The sequence below is a fragment of the Lissotriton helveticus genome, chromosome 5_1, assembly GCF_964261635.1.
Source record: "Lissotriton helveticus chromosome 5_1, aLisHel1.1, whole genome shotgun sequence".
Lineage (NCBI taxonomy): Eukaryota > Metazoa > Chordata > Amphibia > Caudata > Salamandridae > Lissotriton > Lissotriton helveticus.
The window spans coordinates 31,089,017-31,115,786 of NC_136065.1; the positions used below are offsets into that span (position 1 = coordinate 31,089,017).

At 45.7% G+C, this 26,770-nt stretch overlaps 1 pseudogene across 1 annotated transcript in view; it reads right to left on the reverse strand.

Moving 5' to 3' along the window:
- Positions 1–23,554, reverse strand: part of LOC144752364 (signaling threshold-regulating transmembrane adapter 1-like) — a 110,487-nt pseudogene extending 86,933 nt beyond the window's left edge. Inside the window, exons 1-3 of the transcript XR_013594113.1 lie at positions 23,545–23,554; positions 16,285–16,401; positions 15,871–15,907 (exon numbers count right to left, since the gene is read on the reverse strand). The product of XR_013594113.1 is annotated as a signaling threshold-regulating transmembrane adapter 1-like (transcript). The remainder of the gene's footprint in view (positions 1–15,870; positions 15,908–16,284; positions 16,402–23,544) is intronic.
- Between the last annotated feature and the right edge of the window lie 3,216 nt (positions 23,555–26,770).

The following is a 26,770-nucleotide window of genomic DNA, read 5'->3' on the forward strand; positions in this document are numbered from 1 at the left end:
TGACTACATCAAAGCTCGTTTGAAGAGTTACGTACCAAGACATTGCCTCCGATCGCCCCAGGCAAGCCTGTTGTCCTGCCCACTGTTTGATAAAGTCACAATGTTGGGGGGGGCGAGGTTTTTCGGTTGTGAACCCCTCAGCTTTGGAACAAGTTGCGGTAAAATCTGCGTAGGGAAGCCACTTTACTGCCCTTTAGGAGGAAACTAAAGACCATCCTGTATATACCTGCCCGAGTGGGCCCTGGAAGGATTAACCCTTGTTTTGCTCGATGTTCCCTCACATGCGCTTAGAGACCGTCGGTGATTTTGCGCTATATAAATGGCAGTTAACATAACATAAGTCGTGAATTCAGCCGCCACTTAAGACCTACTCTCATTATTTCTCTGAAATAAGAATCAGGCAACAAAGATCCTGGCTAGTCTGTAGTCAAACATGCGTCTGGCTACTATCTCCCCCTGGCTATTGATAAAACTGAAATAAAGGAAGTCTATGGACATGTTTTTGCGTAATATGGTGTTTTGAAGATCAAGCTGGAGCTAATTGCTGAGTTTGAAACCAAGGGATTGAGTTGAGGGGGTTGTTTTTGGTGAAAGGCTTTTGAAGCTCTGTCTTCTGTGGGTTCAGCTTCAGGTTCACTTTTGTCCTCAAGATTCAGAGTCCATGCAGGGTGCTAAATGTGCTGAGGCGGTTGGAGTTTGCAATCTTGTCTTGATGCAGAGCTCGGTGTCGTCAGTACATTGGGTAAAAGAGATTCCCTGTACTGCAAAAGACCTCGCCTGGTGGTTCCACACAAAGATTTAAAGGTAAGTGTTTGAAGGTGAAACCTTGAGGGACTCTGCTTGGGATTTCGAAAAGGTTGGAGAATGAATTGCTAAAGTGTATATGTTGTCGACAGACTGAAAGATAGGACCAAAACCAATTGAGGACGGTATTTTAATACTCGTTCTGTCACTCATGATGTTTTTTGGAAGATTTGCAATCTCTTTTTTTGTGTCGCAATTTTGAACTATATCAGGGATTGGTGCAATATAAAAATGAAACAGTAGAAGGGGAGGGTCAGTGGAGGTGAGGGAAAGGGCGTGGCTGGAATACAGGGGATGAGAGGATGTGGCCTAACGGCTAGGGCGGTCGACCTTGAATCGGGGGAACCGGGTTCGAGTCTCGGTAATGACGCTGAACATCCTGTGATTCTGGGCAAATCACTTAATCTCCCCGTGCCTCACAAAAATGAATGTGCGTCCTCATATAACGCAACTGGTGCTATGTAAAGCGCTCTGATACCCGATACCAGGTCAAGTTCGCGATATATAAAACTTTGTAAAAAAAAAATTGCTATGCAGCCTTTCGTCCTTCCACCTTGTTACAGTGTGCCAGAGCTCTGCTGTTGGTTGTGGCATGTTGGTTTTTGACACTCAACCTGCACTATCGTGTGGTGGTCCTTCTGAAGTATAGTTTCAGGGGATGGGGAAGGGGGGAAGAAGAGATCAACCGTCTGGTGTGGGAACGCGGTGCAAGTGCAAGGGCAAAGGAGATAAGCCTAGGTGTAGGGGGGAGAAATGGCTGTATCACAAGGTGGGGTAGGCCGCAGGTTTTTGACTATGGGGAAATATGCAGTGACGTGGAGGGAGGTGAGAGAGGGGGGGCAGGGTATGGTGGAAAACTGGGGTGGGGGGTTAGGGAGAAAGTGGTATGATTTGATCAGTGACCCCAGGGTGGGGACGCGCCCAGTGTGCAGAAGTGTTGTGTTTGGGGTCTTCGACAGGGGGCAGATCTAGAAGTCTGAGTGCCCGGCAAGGCAGGGTGGCTAGGAGGGGAGGGGGAGGAGAGAGGGCAGGGGGAGTAGGGGTGGAGGTTCGGTACAAAGAGGGGAGCTATAGGGCATTTGAGACAGGGAGAGACAGATGGGGAGAAGAGGGGGGACGGGTGGTAAGTGGGGAGACTGTGAAAGCGGTTGCAAAAGTCAGAAATCCAGCCCAGTGGGGGGCGGTGGGGGGGTCAGTATCACTGCGTCTGACATAATGCTGTTCACTGTGATCAGTTGGGGCGTGGGGGTGGGGGAGGGAAGGATTCAGCACCAGTGTAGGCAATTTTATGGAGTATCCTGGAGGAAAGTCACCCTTGGATGAGTGGGTAAACAGTCAGAATATCGAGTAGGACATGTCGACTTGCACTAACATCGAGTGCAAAATATTGTGATACAAATTATCGACTGTCAGAATATTGTGGACAAGAATATCAAGTCTAAGGTAAGTAATATAGTTTTTTACAAAATCAAAGTCATTAATATCGTTTGAAAAGATATCGAAGTCATTAATATCATTGTAAAAAATATCGAATGACCGGAGTGGTTGCAGCTTGTATAAGAGATGGGGAGATTAAAAAATAGTCAATCCTAGAATGGGAATTATGGGGATTGGAGAAAAAGGTAAAACACTTTTCAGTAGGGAAATGCAATCGCCAAATATCAGCTAATTTGGTAGTTTGCATAAAGGATTTAAAGGCATGAAACACTCTAGGGGGACGAAATCTAGTTGTAGAAATCCTATATAACAGTGGGTCAGCAATGACATTAAAATCACCTCCAACAATCAGTGGAACATTACCTAACTTTAAAACTTCCTATACCTGCCCTCAGAATCTGAAATTTTATTTAAAACTTGACAATGTAACCTTTTCGCAAAGAAAATGGCAACCCCATTTTTCTTTCCATTAGCAGGAGAAGAGACAATAGTGTCAACCCACTTTTTATTCATATACTGTAATATCTTATCATCAATATGAGTCTCCTGAATAAAACAAATACCAGCTTTGTAATTACGTATATAATCCAACATTTTTGTACGTTTGACTGGATGTCGCAAATCTTTGACATTAAGAGAAATAACTTTAATATTGTGAACAGTAGCCATTATGAACAAGAAAGGAAAGAGAAAAAGAAAAAGATATTGCAACAAGAAGAGATGAAGAAAAATATAGTTGAATTACAGATGAGAATAGTAACTCTATAGTCAAGAATAAAATAGGAAGAAAAGAAAATAGGCAAAGAAAACCAAACAAGATACATAAATAGAAACATAGAAACTCGCACACGTTCTACAAGCATGGCCAGAACCGCTGAAGCCCATAAATATAAGATAAATCAAATATGTGTCATTTAACTTCCGACTAGAAGGAGTCAAGTGTTAGGGTCATGAGTATCCATTGCAGGTGGAACTTGTTGATCAAGAAAGTGCTTCAATTCCTCAGGACATTGAAAGGATTTGGAGAAGTTATCTTTCCATACGCGCATTGTGGAAGGATCAAAAAGTCCATATTTAAAACCAAGGCTTCTAAGCTGTGGATGACAAGCAGAGAACTCTTTACGTATGGCAACCGTTTCCTTAGCAAAGTCCAGGTGGATAAAAATGTTGTTACCATTCACCATTAGTGAGGGAATTTCTCTTGCAGCTTTCCTTATCAGGACAAGATGGTGATGATGCAGTACTTTAAATATCATTTGCCTCGGTTTAGTAAGTCTAGCGTTACGATGAGAAGGGATTCTATAGGCTTTATCCACTTCAAATTTTTCGGGAAACTTGATATTCAAAAGACCAGGAAGCAAAGATTGCAGATATAAACGACATTTAGAACCCTCAACTTCTTCCGGCAAATTAAAAATGCGAAGGTTGTACTGTCTATTCCGATTTTCCATGTCCAAAAGGTGAGCATGCATAGGAAGTATTTTAGCCACTAAAGGTGTGAAAGTGTCCACTTTGTTTTTATTATCCTGTATTTTAATGGAGTTGTCAGACATTTTCATTGACAAAGAAGCCATATCTTTACGCACACTTTTAACTTCTGAGGCAATGGTGTCAGTATTAATACGTAAAGCTTGAATTTTTTCCAAAATGAATGAAAGAGAAGGTTCAGATGACTCCACCGCCTTAGACTTAACTGGAGGAGGAGAGACTTGCTGTCTCCTTTTGTTGTTGACTGGAGTTTTGTTATCCATTTTGAGGTAAAAAATTCCACAATTAGTTGTAAATAATACACAAATGCGGAGAATAATCCCAAAATATGGATTAAATGGGCTAATAGGTAAAAAAAGCAGTGAAAAGCTCTTCAAAACTAGTGGTGCAGCAGCTATATTAGACTGTGGGCGTGGCTATGCCCAAGCCAGGCCCTTTCCTGAATAGCACTTCTCCCCCTGAGCACACAGAGCAGGCAGTACCTGTGAGAGAGGCTGGGAGCAGGAACCAGGAGGCAGGAAACAAGGCTTCCACTGCTGGAATTCACCCAAAAAACGCCACCAAGGTAATACATCTGATTAATAAGCAAGCGCTCTTATTTGCGCTTTCTGCGGCGGCCATCTTGTTTGACGCGCTCGCGCGTCTCCGTTATTTTATTTTAATTACATTTTGCATTTTAGTTCCGTAGCCATTTGTGGGTTCATAGGGGAATAGGGTGAGAAGTAATTTAATATTAGTTAAATTATTATTCATAATAATATTAATTTGTTTAATATTTTATATTGTTAATTGTAGGAAATAATGTATTATTCATTATTTATTATTTAATTCATTTTATTAATACATTGATAATTATGTGAACTGTACCATTTTTTTAGGAGCAGGTTGTGGGTTGATAGGGGAGTAGGGTGGGAAGTAATTTCATTTTAATACATTGATTAATAATGTATATATAATATGTATTCATTATTATTTTATAGTGTTAACTGTGTGGATTATTGTATTAATATATATTTATATTTTGATTATTAATTTATTAATTGTTAAATAATTATGTTACTTGTGTAATTGTTGCTGGCATTTATAGGGGAATATGATGGAGGTAATTTATTTTTAATTAATTACTTCTTTTTTTAATTGACGCTAATTAATTAATTAAATTTTAATTTTGTCAATTGTTTAATAATTCTGATGTGTGAGTTGTGGGGTTTAAAGTGGTAAATGGTGGGAAGTACATGTTTTTAAATGCATTCATGATTTGTTGTTAATTTATATTAATTTATTAATGGAAAAGTAGTTATGTAAATTGAGTACATATTTTTTAGGTGTATTTTGGTGTATAGGGTGGAAAGTAATTTAGTTTAAATTAATTAATCATTACTTAATCATTATTATTCATTTATTAATTGATAAATATTTGTGTTAATTGTTTAGTTTTTATTTTGTTTGGGTATTTCTGTTCAATAGCTGTAATGTTTTATTAGTATTTTAATTTTAACCTTTTTAAATGTGTTTTTTAATTATTAATATTTGTATAATTGTTAATTAATTGTGTTAATTATGGAGGTACACTTTCTTTTTAATGTAGATGTGTGTTGTAAATTGTGTGGTGTTATAGGGTAGGAACAAATATTACTTTTATTTAATTTTTGGGATTAAAAATAATTTGCATTACAAGATAGTTGTTTGTTTGTATTTTTTTCATTAAAAGTTATATTTTCATGTCAATTTAACATTTTTGCTACATTCTGTTTCTATGTTTTATAAATCTTGATATGTTTATATATGTTTGTTTTTGTTTTTTTTATTTATTTTTGTATTGTAGTAGATATGTAACATTGATTTTTTTTTGTGTGAATAGTAATTTTTACCCCTCCGCTATCCAACACTATCCATACTGTTGCACTCGCTGGAGTGGGAATCGAAATGTTTACCCCTCCGCTATCCAACACTTTCCCTACTGTTGCACTCGCTGGATTGGCAATAGTAATTTTTATCCCTCCACGATCCAACATTTTCCCTACTGTTGCACTTGCTGGAGTGGGAATAGTAAATTATTTCCCTCCGCTATCCAACATTTTTCCTACTGTTGCATTCATTGGAGTGGGAATAGTAAATTATTCCCCTCCGCTATCCAACAGTTTCCCGTCTGTTGCATTCATTGGAGTGGGAATAGTAAATTATTCCCCTCCGCTATCCAACACTTTCCCTACTGTTGCCCTTGCTGGAGTGGGAATAGTCATTTTAACCCTCTTCTATCCAATACTTTCTCTACAGTTGCTCTCACTGGAGTGGGAATAGTAATTTTTACCCCTATGCTATCCAACACTTTACCAATTGCTACACTCCCTGGAGTGGGAATATTAAATTGTACCCCTCCGCTATCCAACACTTTCCGTACTGTTGCACTTGCTGGAGTGCGAATAGTAATTTTCACATTTACGCTATCCAACACTTTCTCTACTGTTGCACTCATTGCAGTGGGAATAGTAAATTATTCCCCTCGCTATCCAACAGTTTCCCTATTGTTGCAAATATTGGATTGGGAATATTAAATTATTCCCCTCCACTAACCAACACTTTCCCTACTGTTGCACTCACTGGAGTAAGAATAGTAATGTTTTCCCCTAAGCTATCCAACACTTTCCCTACTGTTGCATTCAATGTAGTGTAAAATGTACTTTAAAAAAAGAATAAATATTTTATTATTTTAATTTCTAACAATTTTTTTTTTTAATGTGAGTTTGCCCAGTATTAAAAACACGGCATGTTGTGAACCACTTCAAAGACAGCCAACATGTTTCATTGCCTGTTATATATTAGCGGCAAATTCATCAGGGCAAATTCACATTTCGGATTAAAGAGTTACAAGTATGTGTGTGAGTTTAGCTCAATTTTATTAGAGACTTCTCTTGTCTCGTTTTTCACTGGGTTTTTACACCTTTCTTTCACTGGACACACACTATTTTCAATATGAGAAAGTTATCGATGATGACAAGAGCGTGGGCAACCTGGTGAGAACCTACCAGTAGCTCCTCTGGTGGTGCGCACGTGAGATACTTTCTCAGTTCTCTACACATTTTTTCTTTGTGGTAATAATACACTTAACTAGAGTGGGTATGTTGAGTGAATTGACTGACTTTCTTGTCCGTTTTTGTTTTAAAATATTAATCAAGTGGGAACAGAGGATTAGGTCAGACTGTGCAAATGAGCATCTGAGTTTGGATGAAGATAAGAATATCCCCCATACCAATCCTATATATAAAAATGTATGAGGGGGCCTGACAATGGCAGGTCATTGGTGTTTGAATGTATGATGATTGGAGGGTGATCTGGCACGTATTTCCCTCTTCAGCTCCTTATTGAAAGCATCAATCTCTATTGTACCAACTTCAGGTTTCCTGGGAATATGTTAATTTACTTGGAGGTAGAGGGGGTTCGTTATTCCTCAATGCAGGAAGATCTCTTCATTATAATGTTCTCCTAACCAGGAGCAGTCACTATTTGGCTCCAATTGTAATTTTGCCCCTTTTTGTTAATGTGTGTTGGGTCTCTAGAATGTACTGTTTTCTGTTCTGCATGGTGAGGAGGCCTTTAGGGTTAGTATTTTGAAAGGAACGAAGAGTCGTCCAACTGATCTAATTTAAGATGGTTAGAAAAGTGAATGTGGTTTTCGTTATGGACATCTGGTCAGGGTTAAGCATGGGCGGATTTTGCGGATCCACGATTCGCGGATTTAGCGGATCCACGGATCGTGGATCCGCAAAATCCGCCTCTTTAGCGGATTCAGCGGATTTGCGGATTGGGGGCGGGGCTTCCTCGAGTGTGTGGGCGGGGCCAAACGGACGGGGCTTCCACGCGAGCGCACATGCCTCTTGTGTGTCTAAAAGGTCAGAGACCGATCATAGCAGCATCGATGGGATATTTGGGAAGAAGGCACATCTGCCCAGCCTCCCAACGCTCACGATTTTTTTTGGGCTGATGAATGAGTCACTACATTTGCGCTTCAACTAGTTCCAGCGACCAAGTGTGTGTTACTATGCAATCGCGCCGAAGTGCGCAGGGGTCCCTTTAGTGAAATGTCCATCATAGTGGGTAAATGGCGGGAAGACGGTGCACACCTCGAGTGTGTGGGCGGGGCCAAACGGACGGGGCGTCCATGCGAGCATGCCTCTTGTGTGTATAAAAGGGCAGAGACCGATCAGCAGATTAATTTTTGGGCTGATCAATGAGTCACTGAATTAAAGCTTCAACTAGGGCACATGCTTTATTGATATCTGCAAGTGTTTCCTGTTGAGGTTTATTTTTTTGTGCCAGGACCGTCATGCCCGAATGAACCCTGCCCTTCATATTTACTCAAGAAGACACCACCGTTGAAATAATTTACGATGGCGCCGGCAAGCTGCCAGCGCCATTCTGCAATAGTTACTTAATTAGCTTCAACAGGAAGCTCCAACTGTTAAAATAAAGCAGGCGCTCGAGCCCCTGCTGTATCTTATCTATTAGAGCTTCCTGTCGAAGCTAATTAAGTAACCATTTGAGGATGGCGCTGGCAGCTTGCCGGCGCCATCGTAAATTATGCAGGCTTGAACTTTTGACCGCAAAATCCGCTCCGATCGCGGATTGCGGATTCTCGGTAAATCCGCGAGAGTTCGCGGATCGCGGATTTACCGAAAATCCGCAAAATCCGCGATCGGAGCGGATTTTGCGCTCATGCTTAGTCAGGGTAGAGCATTTATTGTGAAGAGGGAGGCTCAATGTTGTAGTAAGTTGTTGTCTAATTGGAAGGTTTGTCTCTTTTTTTTTCTAGTGGCGGTTGTTGAATCTTCCCATGCCCGGTAGCATGCAAATGACCGCGTCACACAAGGTGCTCAGTAGTGCACGTCTTTATTCTCATATTGCAACCGTTAACTGCATGCACTGCGTCATAAACTTTATTAACCACACCCTGACTCACCCAAAATGATTATGTAATTTCCTACAGAGTCCTTCAGGGACCAGAAAGGTCCTACTGTACATACTCACTGGGCACTACAGCGGTTGAAACCGCCCAAGGAAACCTGATCCACAGAGTAGGGGAGCTGATCAATGCTATGTAAATGTAAATGTAAATGTACAGGAATTTATATATCGCAAATCACCAAGCGGTTTCTAAGCGCTTGCTTAGGGAACCCGTCCTGGTATTCCCCTGTGAGATAACCCCGGCAGGGTATCCGCAAGGTTAAAGCCAGGCATCCCGCCGCGAGGGGCAGTTGTGGAGATTAAGCAAGCTATTGCCCAGAGTCGCAGAGTGTGAACCCGTGAATCGAGTAGGCACCGGGACATTGTCGAGTCCATGGACATTTTAGGACTCAAGACCCCGCCGAGTCGGGAATTGAACCCTGGTCCCGGGCTGACATCTGCTTCCAGGTCTGCCTCCTCTAACCAGTGAGCCACACTTCTCCTATGATCAAGGGAACCATCAATAAAACGCCGTCAGGTGGGCAACCAGGAATTATCATCCTCAATGCTTTAGGCGTAGAATGGTTAATCTCCACAGCGAGGAACTCGAACAAGAAAGAGACTGTTGAGTAAATCTGTTTGCAATTAAGTGACAGCTTGAGGATATAGAGAAGCCCATCTCAGTTTTTTCTTCTTTGCGAGGTGGCAGATTTACAATAGTGGTAGATCAAATAGTGGTAAAATAAATGAGCAGAACCAAGGTGCTGTAAGATCAGTAGACTCAAGAGCCTTGGCTTGGATGAGGGCAGAGGTGCAGGATGCGCTGTAGGCTACAGGTGCATCTCAGAAGGGTGGCTAGGATGGGAAACAACCTTTACAACCCAGTCATTACATCGCACTACATTTACAACACAGTTGTTACATCGCAACATCCTTTACAATGCATGTGACTTCAATGCAGCCATTACATTGCATGTCACTACAACGCATGTCATTACAATGCATGTCACTACAACGCAGGCATTACATTGCATGTCATTATAATGCATACCATTACAACCCATAGTACCCCTACATGATCCAACACACACCCTACTGTTGCACCCACGGGAGTTAGAATAGTAATTTTTACCCCTACACTATCCAACACTTACCTTAAATGCAATGTAGTGGTATGCGTTGTAATGGTATGATGCGATGTAATGGAATGTATTGTAAGTGTAGTTTTAAAAATGTGTTGTAATGGCATGCGATGTAAAATTATGCCTTGTAAAGGATGTTGCAATGTAAAAACTGAGTTGTAAAGGCATGCGTTGTAAATGTATACGGCATACATTCGGCTATGATGTGATGTAGAGTCGATGGGTTACTGGGCTGTAGGAATAGGTTAATCTGAGGTTGCTTCAGCAGAACAATCTTTGAGTATGTTCAGGATGTCTAGATGTGTTGTGGGTTCTGAGATCGCAGTCAATTAGAGCGTGTATGGCGTGTTAGAGGACATGTGATAGTAGAAATACCCTGAAGTGGTGGTGTTGGTGTCCATGTTGGGCGCTTCCGGAGAAGCTTCAGTAAGTGAGGTTGTAACAGGATAGCCGAGGGAGGATGAGAAGGCTTGTGAGCAACGGTGAGTGTGGTGTACAGACGCGAACATCTCATGCCGGTGACTCAGCTTCAGTGTGATGTCAAGAAGTACCTTTTGGGAGTGTATAAGAGGTTTATTTATTTATTTTTTACAGAGTTTTCTATAGCGCAAACTTGACCCGAATCGGGTATCCAAGCGCTTCACATAGCATTAGTTGCATTACATGAGGACAAATTCATTTTTGTTAGGCACGGGGAGATTAAGTGATTTGTCCAGAATCACAGGAGGTTCAGCGTCTTGGTCGAGATTCGAACGCAGTTCCCCAGATTCGAGGTTGACTGCCCTAGCCGTTAGGACACCTCCTCTACCCCAAGTTTCCTCTCTCCAGGTTTGTGCTCTCTTCAGCAGTAAGTGGCAGCAATTAAGCGTGAGGCGAGTGATCAAGACTCCCGCCTGAATCGAGTCTATGGGCGACGGGCTCCGTCTGCGGAGGGTCAGTCGAGTGCTGTTGTTTTGATATAGTGGAGGGGACCATGGGTTTGTATCGCCCTTACGCTGCGGAAGGGGGCGCCAGAGTGACACAGAGCCTTGAATGATATTTACCGAGCCACGGAAGGCCACCTTACGTGGCCCTGCAAGGCCAGGTAAATGTGGAGTAACGCAGGCAGGCACAAATCGCTGCGTTGCATTAGTCAGCCCCAGGGGGGCGTTCCATGGGTGGAGCGGGGGTGTTCCCGCGCATCCACCCAAGGATTTTGGCACTTTCCTGGATTTACCATTAGTGGTGGACCTGGGGATGCGTCCGAATGCGAGACCTCCCAAGTGAGACATAACGAGTAGAAACATATTTATTTCTCCTCGTTTTTCCTCTTTCTACGTGGGTTGCACTCTGCAGCGCAGATAGGAAGAGGGAAATGGCTCTACAGCTTGTTTTTTGGCAGGAAGGTGCCCCTTCCTGCACAAATACAATCTTGCCTGCAACGCAGACACCCGGCACCATGGTGCAAGGAGGCCTGCATTGGCACTGGGCAGCGGTGAGTGCTTTTAGGAGCACATACTCCAGTTAACCAGTGATGAAAAACATTGCAGTTAGGGCAAAGATGCTTTTAGTTGGAGGAAAATAATAATTTGTTGGAAAATGACCCTGAGTGCAACATCGGAAAGGTGTGTGAGTATCTCTGTGAGTACACATCACACACAGGAGCAAAACCACATTAGGAGGGAAACTATAATTAGGTGCAAGAATACATGTAAGTGTACAACAGTCTCCTTCACAACACCAGCAGGACTGTGGTAATGCTTTCAAGTGCAAAAACACATTTAAGTGTAAAAACACATTTTTGGTGCAAAATCCACTCAGTATAGAAACACTGTCACTGATGATTTATGCGAATATGCACATATAATTAATAATAACAGACGTGCTTTAAAATGGTCGCACCTTCTAACCGAAGGTAAGACCTTAGCATCAGTCTACACACTTTTTAGCAAGATTTTTGCACCTTTAGTAGGCCAACCCTTGTTAATTGATAGCTGTGACCACTTTGTTGAGCTACATAAGGTTTTCTTTAATGAACTAAGAACCCACATGTCCAAATTGCCAAGAAAGAAACAGCAAAATGTACGAGTGGGATGTCATGGGAAGATTTGGTATGACCACCCATGTAAAATGGCCAAGAGGAAGCTTTTAAATGCTATCAAAAATAAATCCAAAGAAGACGTTAGAATTGCCAGGGATGAGTATAAGCATGTTCAAAAAGTTTCAAAAAAAACATGGGAAGAGTCGATCTGGGCTGACATGTTGACTGCTGCAAAACAAAATGATAATGTCGTCTTCTGGAGGTTGGTTGCAAATGGGGGGCATACAGGAAGACCTGTGAAGGATACATTCATTGATGAAATGACATGGGTGACACATTTTACTAATTTGTATAAACAATATGATAGTGGTGTTGAAGAGATTCCATGTTCACTTCCACTACCTGTATGCCTCGATTTTACCCTGGACGAAACAAAAAGGGCAATTAATGAATTAAAAAATAACAAAGCACCCGGCCCAGATAAAATACCGGGCGACCTCTATAAACATGAATCCGATGTCTGGGCCCCCTATATTAATCGTCTGTTTAATGCCCTGTCTGAAAGTTGTAAATTCCCTGATAGTTGGCGTGCAGCAGAAGTTGTCCCAATTTACAAAAAGGGGAATAGATCTGTCCCCTCAAATTATAGACCTATTAGTTTAATGGACATCCTACAAAAACTCTATGCCAAACATTTGCTATTTAGGATAAATGATTGGCTGGAGGAGTCAGCTATACTTTCCAAATTTCAGGCAGGCTTTAGGTCCAAGACCAGCACCATAGACCAGGTCTTTAGACTATGTTGTTTATATTGGAAGTACGTTCACATTAGGAAAGGTCATTTGTACGTAGCTTTCATTGACCTGAGAGCGGCATTTGACCTTGTTCCTCGCAACCCACTTTGGAGGTCTTTAAACAAAGCCGGTCTGCCAGGGAGCCTTCTGGTCCATATAATTGAGCTACACGCTAGAAACCATGCTAACATCAGATGGGGTCCGAATGGTGAACTGACGCGTGACATCCCGATTAAGCATGGTGTCCGACAGGGATGCGTCTTGGCCCCCACCTTATTTTCTATTTATGTTAATGATGTTCCTGAATACCTGAATGCTTGTAGCAATGACTCACCCCAGCTCAATGGAGAGAGGGTGCCTGCGTTGCTCTTCGCGGATGATACCATCTTAATATCCCAAACCAAGAAGGGCCTCCAGGCACTCTTAAACTCCTTTAGTAGCTACTGTGTGACCAAAGGGCTAGAAATAAATGTTGATAAAACCAAATGTATGGCTTTGAATCCTAGCAGGCCGGATAGAGGGAACCTGAGCCTGAATGGGGAAACTTTAGGTAGTGTGGAGAACTTCACCTATTTGGGGATAGTACTTGACTCTAAGTTAACATGGAAGGCTCAAATCGAGAAAAGCAAGGTGTCATATGCTCATAATGTTAAACCAATAATCTGTAGATTGAATGCTAGTACAAGCAAAAGTGTAACACCTGTACTTGAACTGTTTAAATTCAAAATCCAATCTGCTGCCCTATATGGGGCCGAGATATGGGGACCGTGGGCCAGGGAGAGTTTCCAAGGCCTGGATAATAAATTTATGAGAACAATTGTAAGGGTCCCAACTAGTACACCATTAATTCCCCTTCAACTCGATTTGAACTTCAAACGAACTGACCATCTAACCACCATAAGACCGTTAATGTTCTGGATAAGGATCTGGTCCACACCGGAACTGATAGATTACAGGAATGGTCTTCGAGAAGTAATGAACTTGGACTCTTTTAATTCCCTTCGGTGGTTCGGGCACATTAAAAAATGGCTCATAATTCTAGGCTTGCATTCGTTCTGGGAAAACCCAGAGAATTTACCTCCTTTTGCTAAACTTATGGTAAAAAGAGCTTACTGGTGTTTTGTGAACAATAGGCATGCTCACGAAAGTAGAATTGGCACTCTTACCCAAAAATTTTTAACCTTCAAAGATGAACCTTGTTTTGAATTATTTTTGGATGAAATAGAGCCCCCTGTTGCTAAGCCTCTCTATCTCAAATTTAGATATGGGAATCTCATGTTGAATTCCAACATAGAGCGCTGGTTAAAGAAGAAACCGGAATGTTTGAATATTATAAGTGGGAGATGCCCTATGTGTTCAGTTTTGTGTAAAGAGGACGAGGTCCACATGTTGTTTATATGTAAAGCATATTTGAAAGCTCGGAAAAGATGGCTTAAACCCATGTGTGTACTTCTAGGAACTAGATCCTGTTTAACAGCATACAGGATCTTAAAAACTAATACTGCTCAGTTTATTGTATATAGCATTAGTAGGTTCCTTTATTCTGTGCACATTACCCGAAGAAGATTGGGACAAAAGCTTTAACTAGAACCAGTTCTAAAGATTGAACCTTGCAGCTTAACGGATAATGTCTTAAAGAGATTGGTGAAAATTAGTTCTGCATTCTATTTTATAATCTGTTGTTTTAAACGAACTGATGCATGTATATTGCTACGATTTTTTTGTTTTATGTATGTATATATGTGTGTCTTTTATGGCCATTTGGCCGAAATAAAGAAATAAATAGAAATAGAAACACATTAATGTGCTAAAATGTCCTGTTGTGACCTGTCACATTAGGTGTACAAGTTGGGCACAACAAGGTGCAAAATCACCTTGGTGCTGCTTCTAAATCAGTGTGAGAAACATTTTGGAACACAAATCACATTCAAGAAGAAGGTAGTTTAAGGTCCCTTGTCGGGTCAATTCTGGCCATGCTGCACCCGGTCATCAAGTTGTTTGCGCACTTTGCACCTTCCATACACGCCTGCAAATGTGCCACTTGCTGCTCTAACCATACTGCTGCTGAGCTCTTGATCAAAGAGGTTAATTAGCCCGGCCCTGCCGCCAATTATACCCCTATAATAGTCGCCAGCCTTCTATGTTCATTTATCGCAAACTCTAGTACTGGTACTACTGGCAAACATTTGCACACTTTGCACAACACGCACTTTAACGGGACAACTAAGTTTGAATTTTAAAATCAGTTGTCTGGACTCTACTGCTTCTTAGAAATGGCTGCACATTTTGCACACTCAGCCCCCTCTAGCTTTCTAAGGGCTACATATGAATGTGTGTGCTTTATCCCAGTACAAAGGCTCAATTAACACAGAAGATTGCTCAAAGCCCTTCGGTGGGCTTTTCCTGACCTCCTGCTCGTGGCCCGAGTCTTTCTTGCACTCGGCACAGCCTGTACCGGTTGCTCGCTGCTCGAAAACACTCGGCTGCTAAGTATGCATTTAAGGAGGCTAGTTAGGTCTGTGCAGCAGCTAATCTCACGCCTATAAACTGCCAGTTTGCATTTTTTATTCATGATGCTTTTAAGTGGAGACGTTTTATGTCTGTGCATATTTTAAAGCTTTTTTTCTTCCTTGCTTTAATCGCGGTTTTTACTTGATTTAAACTGTCACCACGAACATGTGTTATGAGATATACGTTTGTAATGGTTTCAATTAACTGTACAATAAACTTACTTACTTACATTCTTGTGCAAAATGAAAATGAATGTGAATAACCACTTTTAGGTGCAAATTCAAACATGGTGCAAAGTAAGCAGGATTGTACTACATTTAAAAGCAAAATCACATTAAAGTGCAAAGGAAGTGGGATTGTGGCATCACATTTAGGAGCAAAAACACGTTTGGATGCAGCATCATACATAGCAGCAACATCGCTGCTAGTGTAACATCACTATTGGTGCGGGATCCCTTGTGGAAGCAAAGATCACGCGTAAATATAAAAACACATTTATACACATCACTTAGAGGTGCAAATGCCCTTTGTTGCAATATTAACCTGAGGCTGGGAACACTTTTAGGTGCAAATTGATCGATGGTGCAAACTCAGCAGGAGTGTTGTGTGAGGTGCAAGAGAAACAAGAAGGTGCTGAGCTGACTAGACAAAAAGAGAATATAACATGTGGCACATTCAATAATTAGAAGACCTTAATAAAGCCATTTAAACCTAAAAGCAAGACTGAACCCACCTCGTTCGGGCTTGGCGAGGAGACCTCACGCTTTCACCTGGAAAAGGATCAGAAGAAACAGCAAATTTACAAGAGGCTCCTCAAAGAAGGAGTGAAGTTCATGGACTACACGTGCCCACCTGGAGGACCACCCACCTGCCAATCAAACACGCAATCACCCTGGCATCTACCACGTGCCACCCAGTGATGGACATGTTCAGACAGAGAGACCCAAAACCATGGACCCAGTTAAGCTCCTGCCTTCTGGAGAACTAGATTGAACCCCAAATGAGGCCACCTCCATGGGCAACAGATGTAAAGGACTAAGCCACCCCAGGGCCAGTTTTTGGGCCCCCTTCTTCAGGTTAGTCTATAACCCTGGTACATCCATGCCAGGGGTACCTTCCACGAGTCGTAGTTAAGTACGGCACTTACGTTTCTTGTAGCGCTGAACGCAACACGTGCTGTTTCCAACCAACGACACCAGGAGAACAAGGGCGGTCGCCCCAAAGAGGCACTGGAGCTCCAGGCTGCCGATGAGACAACCCCACCCTGTGAAGACAAACGCAAAGACCAACCTGAGAGATGCCACCTCGAACAAACCAAATACCCCGGACACGTGCAATGCGCCAGCAAGCTGGAAGCCGCCGCCTTGCACACACAAGGTGAACGACGCAAGCCACTCTTACACACCGCCTCCATCAATCCTCTGACAACCCCAAAAAGTTGTGTTGTGAGCAGAAAACTGCCGTGCCAAGCCTGGGAAAATGCCAACCCTCATTGCAACAATTTGGGGTAAAATGAAAGGGTCTTTCAGACCTCCCACCCCACCACAGAGAGATGGGAACTTAATTTACATAGTGATCATTCCAGAAATGTCTTCCTCCTCTTCATCATTTGTATCTCTGTTGAGGGGGGGGGTGTCAGGGGCTTGTTTCCAGTAAGGCAGAGATCTGGGCAGAGGCTGAATCCAGTGAAATGGAGATCAGAGCAGTGAATGGCACGTGGGGTCATTATTCCTATTTCAGGGTGATGAAGTCATCGCAGCCTCCCTGATGGTTCACCCTTAGCTTCAGCGACCCTTGGGGTATCTTCGCGGGTAAACGGCAGGTTGGGTGTCTGTCCCACCATCTAGCGCTGTGACAGCCACATCTAAGCCCATCCCAAGGTAAATTGGTGTAACGACATCAACCACTACACTGACAACCTTTACAAAGCCATATACACTTACAGCGACATTACATACATCCTTCTATATCATCAATGCCTCAAAGTCCTTACATTTCCAGTGACATAATAGTACCAGCTCCCCTTTAGTCCTAAACTGAACATCAATCACCACCCCCAACCACCTACCTTACCCCTAACCCAAGCCTTACAGCTATCTCAGACCCTAACCCTAAGATATTACAGCAACTCCTAACCATAACTGTAATACTTACCCCTAACCTAGTGCTCAGTCTTGACCCCTAGCTGCAGCCACTATCAAAACCCTGAAGCCTTAATCTAACTACTGCCCCAAACCATAGTCCTAACTCTAGGATATAACACCAGTTCTTAAATTTAAGTGCAATCCTTAACCCGACTGCTAACCCTAGTACTCAACATTAACCCCTAACTGCAGCCAATAACCCAACCCTGAAGCCTGCATATGCCATCTGGCATGTTGCACTAGCAGGATGCTGGAGGCCAATAGGCCCAAGAGCCGGAGGGTCATCCTGACTGAAACCCATGATAGAGGCTGAAAGATCAGAATCATAGCCTGAATATCCCGGACTCACTGCCCGAGAGGATAAACCCAAAACTGCGTCAAATCCAGAACCGCTCCGATGAAGGGGAGCTTCTGAAAGGGACTTCGGCACGTTGATGGAGAACCCCAGCAAATGTAGGTTAGCCATAGTCTGGAGGTGAGAGACGACTGCCTGGGGCGAGCCAGCCTTCAACAACCAGTCGTCGAGATAGGGGAAGACTGGAACCCCTGATCTGCGCAGATGAGCTGTGACCACCACCATCACTTTCGTGAACACCCGAGGGGCACTGGTAAGGCCAAAGGTGAGCACGGCAAACTGAAAATGCTCTTGGCATACCGTGAACCGCAGGTAACACCGATGGGCCGGCAGGACAGGGATATGAAAATATGCGTCCTGCAAGTTCAATGCTACTATTCAGTCTCCAGGGTCGAGGGCAACCAAGACCTGAGCCAGAGTCAACATCTTGTACTTCTCCTTTCGGAGGAAGCGGTTGATGTTCCTGAGGTCCAAGATGGGGCGCAGGCCCCTTTTCTCCTTCTTGGAGACCAGAAAGTAGTGGGAATAACAACCACGTCCTACTTCTGGACCAGGAATGCGCTCGATGGCGCCCCTTTGCCTGGAGAAGAGAAAAATGGTCCCCCGACATGCGGTGGAACTGATGTGGCATGGCTGGAGGGACAGACTCGAAGGGGAGGGAGTAGCCCCTTCGAATGATTTGCAGCACCCACCTGTCTGAGGTAACGGAACGCCGGTGGGAGAGGTGAAGGCGAATCCTGCCGCCCACCGGCGTGGGGTGTGCCCCAAAGCTCGGATTAGGAATGCTTTGAGGTGGATGCTGCGGAAGTGGAGGTGGACTGACCCGCACGCTGGCCCCCTGTACCACTGCGATGAGAACCACATCCGCGCAGAGGTTGGTTCTGCGCAGGCTTCTGGCTGAACGAACGTGTCGGGTGCCCATTCCGTGGAGAAACCCAAAGACTTGGCCGTAGCCCGGGAGTCCTTAACACGCTTCAGTGCACTATCTGCCTTATCGCCAAACAGGCGAGTACCATCAAAGGGCATGTCCATAAGAGAACATCCCCTGAAAACCCGGTGGACCGCAACGAGGCGTGGCGACGGAGGGCCACTGTCATGGAAATCGCCCTACCCAGTGAGTCCGTGGTGTCCAGTCCACACCGGATGGCAAACTTTGCTGCATCATTACCCTCAGCAAAAGCTTGGGAAAGCACTGTCCGAACCTCCTCCGAACACTGAAGCAGCACCTGCGCAACAGTGTCCCACACAGCGTGGGAGTAGCGGCCCAAGAGGCATGCGGTGTTCACAGACCGCAGCCATAAGCTGGCAGAGGAAAACAGTTTCTTGCCAAACTGTTCCAGCTTCTTGGATTCCTTATCCGGCGGAGCGGTAGGGAATGCGCTTTGGGAATTTGAGGCCTGGATGACTAGGCTCTTCGGTGTTGGGTGGGTTGTGAAAAAAGCTGGGTTTAGAGGAGAGGTCAAGGCCACCCGCATCCTCCAACTCTTCTGTCCATTCCTGTTCCAAACCACACTACCATGCAAGAGGGTCCTCAGACCCCTCCCAGTCGTCCCCTTCCTCCACTGCCCATGGAACAGGCAGCGGCAGTGGAGGAGGGACAGGGGAATATAAATGGTCGAATGGCGCCTGTCTGCGCCGTGTCCCAATTAGGGTCCCAACCAGGAGCAAAATTGTCCAGGCAAGGGAAGGGTGGAACGAACGGAACGTACTGCGGCGCCAAGGGCGGCGCCGGAGAAAGCCGGCGGAGGACCTTACGGCACCGAGGCCGGAGCCGCCAGCGGAGGATCTTGCAGTGGTGGCGCCGGCAAGGGAGGGTCCTCTGCTGGGACCATGGGGCCCGAAGGCGTGCTGGCAGGAGCACAAGGCGGTCCATGGTGTGAGAAGTTGGCCTGGCATATGCTGTATAGTGGGCACCTTGCACCAGTCCAAACAACCCTTATTGATGATAGGTTAAGACAACCTTTATTGAAAGCTATCCTAGTGGTAGCTATGGAGAGCAGCCTTCAGGTTAAGTCTTGAAGGAGTGTAAAGCAGCTTGGTTTACCAGATCATAACCTCGTGAATGACAAAATGAAAGGAGAACCACACAAGGTATATATAAAATATATGTATTTATTACTAAACACTCTCTAGTAATCTCTTTATGAGCTTACAGAGCAAGGTACACAATATAAACACGATATAACTTAAGTAAATAGCACAATCTACAATGGCCCAATGGGGAGACCAATCCATATTTCAAGAAAGTGGTATAAGAACCATGACTTGACTAGACATAGTGCCTAGAGCACGTAGAATCACTGGGACCCCAAGGAACCACCCAAGGTGGTGACACAGGGGACGCGTGCAGTGTGGGAACACAGCCACGAGCGCCGTTAGCTTCAATGGGGAAAGTCGCATTTGGAATTTTAAGGTTTAAGGACACTTAGGAGAGGACTTTGAGCAAACCCCTTTACATTTAGGGGGTTCTAGGGAGGACACCGACGGGAGCACCGGAGTACTCGAGTTACCTCACCCAAGGAAACCGGGTGCATAGGTGTCAAATGGTGTTGGGAATCGTAATAGTTTTTAATGGCGACCTGCTTCAAAGTGCTGCTGCCGTGAAGAAGGAAAGTGTCCGGTGTGATCCAAGCCTGGATCAAAGATGTGGAGAACCTGAAAGCAGAGGGGACAGAGTCGGGGTCACTTGCCAGTTTCCAGGGGCACGATAGACGAATGCCCACCGATGTCAGGTGCTTCAGATGCGAAGAGGTAAAGTTTGACTCTGCAGCCACGAGGACCAGGAGGCGTCAACGATGACCAGGAGCTGGATCCGAGCTGTCCCACGAAGGATGTCGAGTGCTGCGATGTCGGTGCTCAGATTGAACACAACAAGTCTTGGCAACAGCAACCCACGCAGAAGGATAAAAGATGCTTCGAAGAGGACCAGCAAGGTCCAAGGGACTCCCCAAGCGATGGAGAGTCAGGGCACATCTGGAGCAACCATGGAAGCCCAAGGAAAGTTAAAGTTGCCATCTCAGGGACCCACAGGTCGACGGACCAGAAATCGCAAAGGTACATCAAGAGAAAACACTAAGGTCCGGCTCACGGAAATCTAGTTGAGTGTAGGCTTGCCATCTTTGGTGGAATTGCTGCTCGGGGTCTGGGCTACAAGTAACCCAAAGCACAGCCTCAAGGATCGCCAAGAAGCATGTGCACTTACAAATGGTGCCGGTTCCACGGTCCCCACGAGGGCTACTGGTCTCAGCTTTGCTGGGAGCTTGGGTCAGCCTCTGGGAACACACCTCCTGTGTTGCAAATTCTTTGGAGTCTGGCAGGAGCTTCGGAGATGCAAACCAGTCAGATGCGTCTTTGGTGCCTCCTACGCAGGGAAGGAACTCCTTTACCCCAAGGGAGATTCTTCAGTCATCTAGCGTCATGTGAATTGTGGAAGTTCCAAGATTATGTATCAGAGTTTCATCCAGGTAAATCTAAAGTCCTGTAGTCAGGGGTTCCTACTTTACACCCAAGGAAGGGGTGGGACAAACTCTGGGGACCCACCTAATGGGAGTGTATAGAAAGAGGGGTGGCTACGCCCATTTCCTTTGTTCAGTTTTGTGCAAGAGCAGGGGCTGGTAGCCCCTGCAACCGGTTTGAACTGGGCAATGCATAGGGACACCAAATGTGCCCCCAGTGCAGACTGCAAAGAACTCTTGGAGTGCACCCACCAAGCCCTAATACACTAAAGCCTGTCTGGGAGGTGGTGACACCTTCCTGTGAAAGGAAACCTATAGTCCAGGCCTCCCCTGCCAGAATTTCGTCCAGCAGCAGGAGGACAGACTCGTGTCTGTGGTTGCAGCATCCATTTTGTGATGCCAGGGTTCTCTTAATCTGGTACCTGGTGTACCGGTGTGGCCATGTTTCTCCCTCTAGGAGGTTGGAATCATACCTCCGCTACCAGTACTGGCAGGGAGGTATGATTCCAAGGTGTTTGACACCAAACACAACATGTTTCTTTGCAGCCATTCCAAGGTTAGCATTTACTGCGAGGTTATATGCACTTAAGAATATATGGTCTGGCTGAATCACAGAACAACCCCAGAGGATAGATTCCGAAGGCTGCAGAGGGGCCCTGCTCATGCATGGGCACCCTCTCACACAAAACCCAGCACCCTGCCTCCAGGATTGATAAGGCCTGCCAAAGGGTGACTGATAGGTTTATATGTGCAGTGATATAAGGTAGATATAGGGAACCTATATCTAAGTATGGGGTGCATACACCACCTTACACAGGCAGTAGCAGACCTGGTGTGTCATTTTGCATGGTCTCCCAGGGGTGGCATAATACATGCCGCAGCCCCTGAGAGGCCTCTGGGGTACCTATGCCCTGGGTATATAGGATACCATATACTAGGGGCTTATAAGGGTACCCCATAATCCAATCTGTGGTGTACCTAAGGTACATGCAATCATTTTAGAGAGGAAGCAGCTAGGCTGGGGTCCTGATGGCAGGGCCCCAGCCAGACTAAAGTTGAAAAACAGTGAACATTAGCAAAAAGTGGGGGTACCTATAAGAAGCAGATCCTACTCTCCTACACAAGGCAGCAAGAAAATCTTGCACCTGGGCAGGAGTCGCCGACGGACCGAGATAAGGTGGGTAGGCCGCTGGACTCACAGGCACCAAAGGAGCCACTGGGTGATACCCCCGGCCCCCTCCTCCGCGTCCGGAGACCGATGGGGGACGTCGGAGAGCGTAAATGCTTATTTGACTTCTTCTTATGACGTCTCTTACCCGATTCAGAGTGTGAAAACTTCGACCCCATGAAGCGATGATGACGGCTCCGCGGTCGGTCCTTCGATCGACCCCTGGACCTCGAACGGCGCGGAGACGGCTGCCGGGCCTTCAGCAGCTTACGGGACCGCTCCCGTAAGGCCTTCGGAGCCATGGCCAGACAGTCGGAACATGACCGGGAGTCATGGTCGTGCCCCAGACAGTAGAGACAGACGCCATGAGGGTCGGCCACTGACATCGTACCGTGACAGGACCTGCAGGATTTAAACCCAGGCATCCCTACATGGCACCAGGAGTCAAGGCCTAAAAAATTGGAAGACAAAAGTCTCAAAAGTTAGTCAAAAAGTGACTGGGTACATGTTCTAACCGGATCTGCGCTTGCTGGCACGGAAGAAGAAAGAACTGCCATGGGTGGCACCCAAGTGGTCTCCGTGACGTCATCTCGGCGCATACACGCCAGCGACTGACGCAGAGCCGCAAAACGCCACCTTCCGATGCGCAGGGGTACTGCTGACGAAAAACGTTCCTGATCCACTCTGACGCCTGGGGATATTCTAGGGTAAGGAATCTATCACTAACGAGTCTCTTTCAGGTGTAAAATGTAAGCAACTATTGCACCAAACCTGAAGACAGGTAGACACAGATTAGGAACCTTAGCATAATGAGACTGTACTAAGTTCCTGCTGTGTGGGAGGAACTGAAGAGAACAAGCATTGGCATAGCCAGTAGGTCTCGCCTTTGGGACCTTACGTGATTAGCCAAAACTTTTGGCTATGTTGTAGAGCATTGTGGCTGCTGTGCATCATGTTGAAAAGCTACAATAAAAAGTTTTAAGCATTTTTGTTACCTTTATACAAACCGAGACGACATTATATACAACTGAACAACCTGATTAAAAAAAGATTTTAGGGGGCGTGGCTAGACCGGCGATGTGAGCAGACGTGCTCTTGCGGAGCTCCTGCCGCCGCTGGCCCTTTCATGTGCATTTAAGGCAGATCTAGGGGCGACCGGACCCTCCCTGAGACGCCCCTGTATGCGGGCTGACTGAGGCGGCGATTTTCTGGGACCATCGGCGGTACAGCAGTGCCGGGGAGACCCTGTGAGGCGAGCGACCGGCTTGGCGCGAACGCAGCCTACCTTCCGCCATCTTGGGCTGCTGCGGAGGCGGCTTGCTGCCGAGCCAGGAGAAGCATCGAGTGCGCCTACGGACTCCTGTCACGAGTTCCGCAGTCCGAACCTACATTTGGGAGCTCTCATCTCCCGCCGCGCCCCCGTCCGCCATTTCCAGGATCCGCACAGTGGAGCACGGGAAACAACCTTTACAACGCAACTTTTACAACGCACTACCATTACAACGAAACTTTTACAACGCACAAACTTTTACAACGCATACCATTACAACGCATGTTTTTACAACGCAAGTACTTTTACAACGCATGCCATTACAACGAGCTATTTCAGACGGAGATTTCGACCCACGGCAGCGCTCTGCGGCCTGAGACGTTCTCCCCGGGCCTACAAGGGCGATGACGCGCACGAACAGGGGCGCTAGGACGGATCAGACGACGGCCCCCAAAGATAATCCTGTGACAGCCATGTGGGGCAAGACGGGGGCGTCGGCAGCTGGAGAGGGCCCATCCAGGGGATCGGTGGATTCCCCACCAGTTACGCAGGCGTTCATGGCCAGCTTTATGTCTGAACTCAAGGCAGAGATTGGCTCCCTGAGGACGGAGGTGCAATCGTGCGTCACGGAACTCAAGCGGGAGGTCGTGGAGTTGGGAGATCGAGTGGATAGTCTGGAACGGACTATGGACAAGCGCACGGAGGATCAGGAACACTTGTGGCAGCGCCTGTCAGCCCTGGAAGAGCAGAACATTGAACTCCAGATCAAGCAGGAAGATTTGGAAAACCGGGGCCGGCGCAACAACCTCCGTATTCGCGGCGTGCCACTCGGAGCGGAAGGGAAGGATGTACTGGAATATGTGGCGCAGCTACTTCATGAGGTGCGAGGTGACGAGGATGTGTCACCCCCCACTCTCGACCGTGCACATCGGGTGGCGGCCCCTGCTGGCAGGTCGGGCCTCCTCCCGGATATTCTCACGAGGGTGCATTTCTTTGTGGAGAAAGAAGAGATCTGGAAATGCGCCAGGGACAAGCCGGACTTGCAATACCAGGGACACAAGATCCAAATTTTTCAAGACCTGGCGCCCAACACCTTGAATCGGCGACGTGCTTTCCGCCCGGTGACGGAGAAGTTGCGAAACATGAACATTCCGTACCAATGGGGCCATCCATTTGCACTTATCTTCCAGTGGGGGGGAGACGCAAAGCTCTGCGATCGTATGAGGAGGTGAAGGACTGGACTTTTAACAGAACCAGCGGTGCCAGGGAACAACACCTATAACCTTCATGGGATACCTGTTTCGGCGCACAACTACAGAGACACGAGACACTTCCTTCGGCGTCAAAGATCAGCGTTTATTTACTGCAGGGAAACAAGAGTCATTAGAAGTACATCGGCATGTAGGTTCTGCGAGTCTGCTTCAATTTGCATGTGTAGGTCGCTCTCTTTTATACAAAATGTTGCCATTGCACAACATGTGAACAAAAGATTACAATTCAGTTTCCACAGTAAACTTCAAGAGGGTCGCTTTCATGTGTTCAGAATCCCGGAACATAATTACAGTAGCAATGCCGGTTCCCAACTGTAAAACCACATCTTCCCACCATTAGCCACACCCATTAGAGTTGTAAATGACCAAGAAGAAGAGACAAGAGCAGCTGCAAGGAAGTCAGACACGTGTAGAGAAAAGAGTGTGGGGGTAATATTGAAAGCATGATCGTAGGATCAAAGAGCTGGATCCCATCGCCTGCACGGCTGTCACAATAGACCGGCACGACCAGATTACCCTCAAGCTGAGCCATCTGCCTTCGCTGTGTCATTCCTCCGGCCATAAAGACGCATGAAAGGAATATGCGTCTTCCGCAAGGCTTGGGAACTAGAGGGTCAGGGGGCGAGCAGTTACCTGCTCGCTGACTACGTGAGGGCAAGAAACAAAATGGATGCCGTATCTAAAATGGAACCCGAGGGTTCAGATGAAGAACCCGTAATATTAGGCGAACCCTAACAGGTAGTGTAGCGAAAATGCGTACGCTTACCGAACTCGCCATTTACGGTTCGTAGATACTAAACTCGTCCATATTCGGTAATGCCCAGAACGTTGTAATAATTTTTACGGAACCTCAGACGGTCCTTTTGCCCTCATGTAGGCAAGCACTAGTCGGAATCATAATCGATTTCGATACTCATCAGATCATTTAGATGTTGCTGATACATTATTCTATCCTTCAATGCCTCTTTGGTGACAACTGGCTGTCTTATACACGTTGTAGCACAAAGGCCACATAAGGCAGGACCACATTGCACACAAAGACAACATGTGAATAGAAACGTCACAACAACCCCTATGATCATCAGAATCTTCCAACCCCAAGTCGACATCAGACCCCAAAACCATCCCAGAAGCGTCCAATTTCCTTCGTCCACGTGTATGGACTCCAAAATTTTGTGCAACTTAGTGATGGCTTGGTAAACCGTTGGAGCGTTATCAGGTATGAATATGCAGCAGCTCGAATGGATGACTTTACAAACACCACCTCTATCTGCTAGAACAACGTCTTGAACCATACGGTCCTGTAACGTCATCAGTCTATCCGCCTGAAGCTCGGCTGTCAAATTACCAAGGGCACTTGCAGTTATGTTGGCAGTTGATTCTACTACACGAGTTAACTGCCTCAGGTTCCTGCTATTGACCATAGGGCCCCAGAACGGTAGGAAACCCTTAAAGAAGTCTCCTGCTTCTTGACCAGCAGTATCTTCTTCGTTGACAACACCTCTCACAACTCTAGTTCTGTGATAATCTGAGGCCACAGTGAAAGTCGGAGGCAAAAGATTTGCAATGTAGCAGGTACCCGAGAAGTCATGAGGTAACCACGTATAGGCTCGATCATAACATACAAAGTAGGTACCCTTGGCAGTCAGGAAGACAGGGGATGAGAGCGTTGGTAAGACATATGTCTCAGTACACGCACTCTCCCCAAACTGAGCTCTCGGATTTCGACCAAGACCTTTCAAGCAGAAATTACCAAGGTGAGGTACAATCCATATCGGTGATGAGTTTTTAAGCTGCCTATCACCCACTGATAAGCTATACTCAGCCTCATTTAGTTCCCTATATGCTCGCACCTCCTCCTCTGGGATAAGCGATGCGTCAAAAATATCTCTATCTAAATCAGCAATAGCTCTCGCCAGAGTCTTATGGTACGGGCCAGGACCAAAGTTTGCTGAGCATGGTTCTCGATG